Source organism: Penaeus vannamei, chromosome 24, assembly GCF_042767895.1.
Source record: "Penaeus vannamei isolate JL-2024 chromosome 24, ASM4276789v1, whole genome shotgun sequence".
Classification (NCBI taxonomy): domain Eukaryota; kingdom Metazoa; phylum Arthropoda; class Malacostraca; order Decapoda; family Penaeidae; genus Penaeus; species Penaeus vannamei.
The window spans coordinates 20057610-20067609 of record NC_091572.1 but is presented as its reverse complement, the minus strand read 5'-3'; positions in this window follow the sequence as shown (position 1 = coordinate 20067609).

The following is a 10000-nucleotide window of genomic DNA, read 5'->3' as shown; positions in this document are numbered from 1 at the left end:
ACGGTGTCCGGCTGTCTTGTCTGAATCAAAATCTTGGAAGGAAAAAAATGGATATCAGGATATGCTCAGCTCGTTTTCAAATATTCTGATTAGATAATATTAACTGAATCAGAGAAGAATGCACAAGCTGTTAAAGAGCCTAAGCTAGGCCAACAACTAAATTTTTTTTTGGCATCACTTCCTATATTTTTTTTGTTACTAAGATTATCATGATACCAATGAAATATTAATCACTCTCAGAGTACATTATGATTTCATTATTGTAGCAAAGAGTGTAACAGGAAACGCATTTTTTCATGAATATCCTTTTACAAAGTTTTTTTTCTGCCTTTTGAAGAAAATAAAAGGTATACAGAAATATATCTGATCTTCGGCAGTATATGGGCTTGAAGTAAATAAAAAAGTATTTACAAAGGCTGAGTACGTTATCTTTGCAGCTCGTTCCAGTCTGCTGATAAATTTACGTCACTGTACGGATCTATACCACTGATTATGGCATTCTTTCTCTACCATTACTTTGCAATTGGTCTAAGACCTCTGTATTTTTGCAGCATCTGATCGTATTATCAAAATTGTGAACATGAAACCGCAGAGATTTTTAATAAAAGCTTGCATGGCCTCCAATATGGCCTTCTTGGCATGTTCAAGGGCATCTCTATTGTTTTGTGTAGCTTCTGCACGTTTTTTTTTTTCGTTTTGTAGAATTCTGGCTTCGTGATATTCAGTTTTTAAAACATAAATTCGCCTTTTTAGAAGTTGTCAGTCTGTACAATCTGAATGCCTCCAACACTGCGGCGCATCCGGGACTTTAGTGTATCTATGACGTCAGCAAAGTGCAAAAACTCTTTACAGGCCTATATGTGAGCTGTGCTGTGTGTGTGTGTGTCTGTGTGTGTGTCTGTGTGTGTGTCTGTGTGTGTGTCTGTGTGTGTGTGTCTGTGTATATATATAATATGTACGTGTACGTGTGTGTATGTGTCCTCGAGTCTGACATCAAGGTATATTTTCATCATTTGGCGATGACTATGAGGCCGCTGCAACTTAAACTACATTGTATCGTACTCTATTCCTTCCACTCTATAAGATGCAAGAATAAAATGTGCCTTAGGCCACATACTTACACAAAATACCCAGGCAAAGCAGCGAAAAACAGTCACCCACTCTTCGGTCACACGGCAAAACACAAGGACAAGGAGACGTTAGGCCTATCATGTATGGAAAGGATAGTAACAGAATGGCGTGCGGATCCCTTTAAAGGTAGAGGGCGCGCACGCTCCCTACGAAAGAAATTCAGAAGAAAAACTTTCCCGTGAGTGATTTAATGAATTGATCAAATAAATCAGAAGATAAAAAGATAACTAAAAGATTATGGTATAAAGCGAAAAAGTGCAGAGATAAAAGTAAGAAAAGCAATAGTACAAAGAAAGAAAACGGAAAACTGAAAAGAAAGGGGAGCTTAAGAAAACGTAAAAAGTAAAATAAGGGGCAGATAAAAGACATAATAACAAACCTACAAATATCAACATATACCTAAATTAGGTACATCTTGGACCATCAGTAATGAAACACGTAATGTAGTCATTTCGACAATTATAATTTTTTGGCAACCACGTCTATCAGTAAGACAAACTTGTAAACTGGTCTATTTTAGATTTATTACTAGTTTGAACTCTTACCTTTCTTACATAATTATCTTGTCCAGCAAATGTTTTAGTAACTACGTGTCAGGAGCCACTGACATCTTGATTTTATTTTCATCTACTAACAATATCACATCTCTTGAGATTTCTTGGGGGGGGGGGGGGGGGGGTTATTCACTTTCTTCTTCCTTGATTCATAGACAACTTCTGACCGCCATCGTGTCCAGTACTCATTGGTTAAACACTATACACGGCGCCATCTTTTGCGACAATACAAATCATAATTCACACATTGTCCTGCTGATGGATAGGATAAGTGGCTTCAACGTATGAGTAAGCTTCCCATCTATGTATGATAAAGTGCAGTTGTTTAGAAGAAAATAACCTGTCTCTGCCATAAGAGTTCAGAGTAGCTCCTCATCAAGCTGTTGGGAATACTTTTGAAGTGTCGATAGCGCAGCGCATTTCTCTCCGATGTCATCATTCTTTCCCAAACTCCACCCATATGGCTAAAGTGAGCTTACATTTAATTTAAAAGAATTATCGTCATAGTTTATTTTTACTGTCTAGTGATGTTGGAGTTATCCACTTCCTGTATGGTCTTTTCCAGTTCAGTTTTCCCTTCAATGAAGTTCTCTTATAGGACTTCTGCAAATGAAACTGTGATAAGCATTTAAGAAAGAGTCAGCAGCCATACTTGTTGCACCTTCAATAAGGACTGCTCTTGAGGCAAGGCGCGTGGAAAAATTAACTCTGCATCTCATTTCCTATCTTCCTTGTCGGATATAATGACCAAAATAATACACAACACTATAGGTGAAAGGGAGGGAGGGGTGGAGGATTCTTCAAGCCTTTCCACTGGCCATTCTTTGACCACAAGTTGCACATCTATGCTTACGACATACCACACACTTCATAATATTTTTTAAGGCAGTACCTCCTCCCCCCAAGATCCAGTATCCAGCCTGTCATCTAGCATTCAACGTTATGCCTCGTTCTGAAAAACGCACCTTTTCATGATAATACTTGATCATTAAACTAGTTGCATAGTGAGATAGCAGGACTAAGATGGGATGTTTTACCTTGTCCGAAATATGTGATCTCTTCAGGCATCCACCTGATCAAGCGATTTTCGTCGAGGAAGGGATCTAAAGTGTATAGTTGGCTCTTTCTACTAACTGCGTTTATCTTATCTCTTTGCTTTCCTCTAAATACATATAGTTCTTTACTGAAGGCTTCAGCTTGCACCTTTTGAAGAATTATTCGAGTTGCTTGATCCATTTCCCAAACACTTATAGGACAGTTTCCTTTGTTCTATTAATCTGTCAGTTCCTTTATAATAACTTTCTTGCTGTGCTTCAGAAGTATATATATGGGCGAGGAAAAACGGTGTCCGGCTTTCTTGTCTGAATCAAAATCTTGGAAGGAAAAAAATGGATATCAGGATATGCTCAGCTCGTTTTCAAATATTCTGATTAGATAATATTAACTGAATCAGAGAAAAATGAAGCAAGCTGTTAAAGAGCCTAAGCTAGGCCAACAACTAAATTTTTTTTGGGCATCACTTCCTACATTTTTTTGATACTAAGATTATCATGATACCAATGAAATATTAATCACTCTCAGAGTACATTATGATTTCATTATTGTAGCAAAGAGTGTAACAGGAAACGCATTTTTTTCAGGAATAGCCATTTACAAAGTTTTTTTTTCTGCCTTTTGAAGAAAATAAAAGGTATACAGAAATATATCAGATCTTCGGCAGTGTACGGGCTTGAAGTAAATAATAAAGTATTTACAAAGGCTGAGTACGTTATCTTTGCAGCTCGTTCCAGTCTGCTGATAAATTTGTCACTGTACGGATCTATACCACTGATTATGGCATTCTTTCTCTACCATTATTTTGCAAATGGTCTAAGACCACTGTATTTTTGCAGCATCTGATCGAATTATCATAATTGTGAACATGAAACCGCAGATATTTTAAATAAAAGCTTGCATGGCCTCCAATATGGCCTTCTTGGCATGTTCAAGGGCATCTCTGTTGTTTTGTGTAGCTTCTGCACGTTTTTTTTCAACGTTTTGTAGAATTCTGGCTTCGTGATATTCAGTTTTTAAAACATAAATTCGCCTTTTTAGAAGTTGTCAGTCTGTACAATCTGAATGCCTCCAACACTGCGGCGCATCCGGGACTTTAGTGTATCTATGACGTCAGCAAAGTGCAAAAACTCTTTACAGGCCTATATGTGTGCTGTGCTGGCGCAGCGGTAAGGTGCTGGTCCAGCAATCTTGCGGACCTGCGTTCAATCCCACGCCCGGCCAGTGAGTGGCATCCCCGGCCATTCCTTGCACACAGGGGAGATTTGGGCAAAATAAAACAGACAGTATGTCACAGCAAAGAATATCCATTGTAACAAATGGAATTAAAACTAAATATAAAAATATAATATAAATATATATCTATTTGGCCGTAACATATATATACACGCACACATACATTTGTGTATGCACACACACACACACACACACACACACACACACACACACACACACACACACACACACACACACACACACAGACATACATACATACATACATACATACATACATACATACATACATACATACATACATACATACATACATACATACATACATACATACATAAATAAATAAATAAATGTATATATATACATTTAAATAAGTATAGATACATGTATATATATACATTTAAATAAGTATAGATACATGTATATATATACACATGTACATGTAAGTACACACGCGTATATACATACATACATACATACATACATACATACATACATACATACATACATACATACATACATACATACATACATACATAAATAAATAAATAAATGTATATATATACATTTAAATAAGTATAGATACATGTATATATATACATTTAAATAAGTATAGATACATGTATATATATACACATGTACATGTAAGTACACACGCGTATATACATACATACATGTGTGTGTGTGTGTGTGTGTGTGTGTGTGTGTGTGTGTGTGTGTGTGTGTGTGTGTGTGTGTGTGTGTGTGTGTGTGTGTGTGTGTGTGTGCGCGCGCGCGTGCGTGCATTATTGCTGCCTTTGCCCAGGGGTGTAACAAAAAGTCTGACTACTGTCACTTCGTTTAGTAGCGTAAACTGAAATAATCAAGCACGTAGATACAAAGTACAAGAAAATCTAATGCATATTAAAATATCAAATCTAACTGAAATGGAGCCTAATTCATCTCAAGAACAATAAAAGTAGTTCATTTCCTTTTGCATACATATATAAATGCCGCATGGAAATACATTCCTTAAACAGTCCATTAAACAATTTCAACACACCTTTCATTTTAACATCTGGGCTGCAAAGGGTAAACAACTCGGCAACAAATGAGTATGAAATGATGCCCAACCCAACAATGGCCACATGCAGAACATCCACAGATTCCTATGACAAAAATAAACACACAAAACATTGCATAAAACCATTATCACATATTCATCAAAGACTAATATGCTTTAACGCCAATATCAAACAAAATAATTGCCTTAATACTCACGAGAATATAAATCACAATCAAAAACTACGGAGAGGGGCCAGAGCAACCCCTCGTTTCCCGTCAGCTGCTTCGAAGGTTCGTAAACAGAAGTCGGAATCCCAAACGCATGAGGCTTCACGAGCCTCCGCCTCTCTATTCGCACAACAAAATGAAAAGAATCTTCATGATTCCATCCACACATACACACACATATATATATGTACATATATATACACATATGTACATATATGTACACACAAACACACACACACATATATATATATATATATATATACATATATGGACCTATGTATATATATATATATATATATATATATATATATATATATATATATATATATATATAGATATATATATACACATATATATGTACATATATGTATATATGTATATATACATATATATATATATATATATATATATATATATATATATATATATATATATATATATATATGTATTATATGTATTATATGTGTATATTAATGTGAATATATACTGACTTACTGCGTAAATCAGGTTACGCAGTGGGCAACATATCATGGATTCGAATTCTCTCCAAGCAAAACCATGGCTATGCATTTCCACAAAAGAGAAAAGTATCATCCTTCTCCCTTTTTGTCCAAGAGGTTAAATACTATTTTTTGTCTCGTCTTACGTGGGTATCTCACATCAAACAATTAAAGGGAAAGGCTACAAAAACGCTCACTATTTTACATTTTTTCCCCATCTTTCGTGGGGTGCAAACCGCACAACGCTTCTGCGGCTACACAGAGCACTTATTCGTATCAAACACGACTATGGATATGAGGTTTATTCATCTGCAACTCCTACTGCTCCCCGTTGCTGGGCTCAGTTAATAATGAAACTTTTAGAATCGGTACAGGAATTTCCTGGTGTGGAGTCTGTATGCTGAGAGTGGACTGCACCGGGACAACATGAGCATGATTTACTACACGCGACTACGAAGGTTTCCGGGATCTACATCCAGATTGGTTAACTCCAATGAGGATAGCCGATACTATGACAGGAGAATGTTGCAACCCAGTTCCCCCCTTAAAACCAATCTAGTCGAGCTGAATTTGGTCGGCATAGAGAAGGGGAGAGATCCCGAGAAGAAATAACGGAGAGATCTTCAACACACCTAAAAAACAAGGATCAGATACATTATATACAGATGGTTCGAAAATTGAAAATGGCGTGGGCTTTGCAGCAGTGAGCAGGACGAAGATACAATTGGCAGTCTTTCTTTGGCAGCTTCTATCTTCACTGAAGAGTTGCATGCCATCTTTGCAGCAGTCAAAATAACGAGATCTTAGGGAACTATTTTCTTGTAATATATTGCTACACTCGTAGTACTTTGTGAGCAAGAACTTACACTCAATACATCCGGAGGGAGCAATGTAGGCATACCTCTGGAAACAAACTGCGATAGATTAGAGATAATCTTAGCAGTTGGTGACCTGCGTCCATTCCAACCGTCAAGTCGAAGTTGTGTTAAGAAGGCTGAGAATCAGACACACAAGACTGACTCATGGGCCGATGATGGCTGTAAGTGTAGCACGTTGTGAGGGATGCCAAGAGCTTCGATCGCACATGTAATGATTGTAAAATTAATGCCCGTAATTTTAAAACCTTTCGCCCATGCTGGCGATCGCCTGGCAATGCTGCGCCAGGCGATCATCTGAGGGAGGGAGGCCTTACTTTAAAACCCAACGTTCGCCAAGACAGGCGATCGCCAGGCCTGGCGAACGAACGGGATCGCCAGGCGCTAATATCTTGTATCACTGCTAAATCTAGCACTTCGGCGGCTGAAAAAACGCGATAAACGCAAATTTGTTTACATGCATCGCATAGCGTTACCATGGCAATCAACTGAATTTTGTCGGTCCTCTCCTATATCCATTTTGGATAAAAAAAAGTCCTTCGGGACCTCCTAAAGGACTATAGATAGCCCGTGTTAATTTCTAACCTAACCGTACCTTACCTTACCTAACATAACCTAAACTTAATTATTAGCCTCGGGAGAAGACGAAAATGTTATCTCTGTAATAGGTTCACTTTATACCAGACTATAAAAGAAAGATAGGTGAGCACGTATCACACCGATTAAGAAAAAATGTGGTCCAAATCTTCATATGGCGCCATCTATTGTTCATATATGTAACTAAGAAAAGAGAACGTCTATAGGGGGAATTATAAATGTATATAGATTTTTAAAAAATGGTTTCAGTTTTAAAGGTTTAGTTCCAATTGAAGTTTCGCAATGTCTTTTTTTTTAGGCAAGAGACTTGAAATACATATATCAAAGAATTACTATATATTTATTAATATATTTACATGTAATCATATAATTATTCTGTTTTTCTTATTAGAGATTTTACATACATTAAAATAAGGTTTTGCATTTTTTTTCTTCAGAAAATGACAATAAAACATTTATTAACAATAATCCCATGTGTATGTATGTTAAAATGACATCATAATATTATTCCATTGTTTAAATACTCTACAATTTTATTGCAGAAAATATCTTTGGTCTTAATACAGTGAATATGAACTTAAATTCAATAAACTACAATTTATTAAATAAAATCTATTCAATAAACTCCACAGTCATTCGGCATTATTAACTTCTCCATGTTTTTAATTCATTTTTGTTGTGTTATTAAATCAAGGATATATAATACACATTTATGTAAAACATTACTTTATTTGATTTCAAGTCATCATTAATGAAAGTATTAATGAAAGCAGGCCTACAGTTAAAACAACTGGAAGCATACTATCATGAAAGTGACTTTTCATGATAGTAAACGCAACGCCATCTATTGTTCAGATATTACACTATCCGCCAACCGTTGGGGTTCACAGGCTTTTGTCATGCTTTCCTATCTTTCGTACTTTGCTTTATACTATAACAAAGGAGTTGAAAATTAACTTTATACTATAACAAAGTTAACTTTATACTTTATACTATAACAAAGTTAACTTTATGCGGTATACTATACTATATCAACTATACTTTTATACAAAAAATAATTTTGTACTTTAACAAAAGAGTTAAAAATTAACCATTTTTATACGTAACTGATACAAAATATTGAAATGTAGGCCTACAAGGGTATCATTAGACACGCCTCATTGCAGAGCGGTGGAGCATGGCAGCTATGTTTTTTTATAGCCCGTAGTAAACATGCCATCATCAAAACACTTTTGGTTAACATTTGTGAAAAGAAAATTATTCCTACAACCAAAATAAAAACTTAAATCAAAATAATTCATCTCGCGGGCGACAGGAATACAGTTATCTTGTTCTCGGCTGGAAAATTAATAGTCTTGAAAAAACTACGTATATACGTTATTTCAAAATAAATTGTAATTTTCAGAGATTTATAAATTACAATGTGATTCCTATATCATATTATACACAAATATGTTACTAATTTGTAATTCAAAAGCAAGAAAGTGCTATTCAATCACGGGAAAGGGCAAAGACTATATACAAAAGATAGGAAAGCATGGCAACAGCCTGTGAGCCCAGCGGTTAGTGTAATATCTGAACAATAGATAGCGTTGTGTACGCGATGTAGCGTCTGTTTGTTTACTATCATGAAACGTCACTTACTCAAAACGGCAGGAAAGGGATTGTTTGCTTTTTTGGTTTGTTTGTTTTTGCATGTTTTATGCTTCCAGTTGTTTTAACTGTAGGCCAGCTTTTATTAATACTTTTATTGATAATGTCTTGAAATCAAATAAAGAAATGTTTTACACAAATGTGCTTTGTATATCCTTGATTTAATGACACACAACATAAATGAATGAAAATCATGAAGAATTTATTAATGCCGAAGGATTGTGGAGTTTATTTAACAGATTTGTTTATTTGATAAATTGTAGAGTTTGTTGAATTTAAGTTCATATTCATTGTATGAACAGCAAAAACATTTTCTGGAATATAATTGTATAGTATTTAAATAACGGAATAATTTTATGATGTCATGGAAATATGCATACACATGAGATAAATGTTTTATTGTCATTCTGAAAAAAACTGCAAAACATTATTTTAATGTATGTAAAGAATATATAATAAGAAAAAAATAAAATATTAAAGAATAGAATAATTATATAATTTCATGCAAATTAAGAAATATATATATAAAGTAATTATTCAATAGATATATTTTAATTCTCCCATTAAAAAAAAAATACGTTGCAAAACTTCAACTAAAACTATACTTTAAAAAGTAAATAATAAACTATATCAATTTATAGTCCCCGCTATAACCGTTCTCCTTTTTTAGTTATATATCTGAACGATAGATGGCGCTGTATGAAGTTTTGGGCCTCACATTTTTTTTATTCGGTGTAATACGTGCTTTCCTATCTTTCTTATATAGTCTTTGGGAAAGGGAGGGCTCTCGCGACTTTGCTTCGCCAAGCTGTTCCAGTACGATTTAACGCCAGCCCTGGCGTAAGGTCGCCTGGCGAACACTTGCCATGCTTTTAATAGTAAGAAATTCCTGATCACCCGGCGAAATCGAATTCCACCCCCCTGGCGAAAGGTTTAACAAGTACGGGCCTAAGACTATAAGATTTAGTATTAATTCTATTTGTTACAATGGATTTTTGCTGTGACATAATGTCTGTTTTATTTTGCCTTATAAATCTCCGGTGCCCATGAAATGGTCGGGTTTACCATCCACTGGAAGCGAGCGGGATCGAACGCAGGTCAGCAAGAGTGCGAGTTTAACACGCTTACCCTG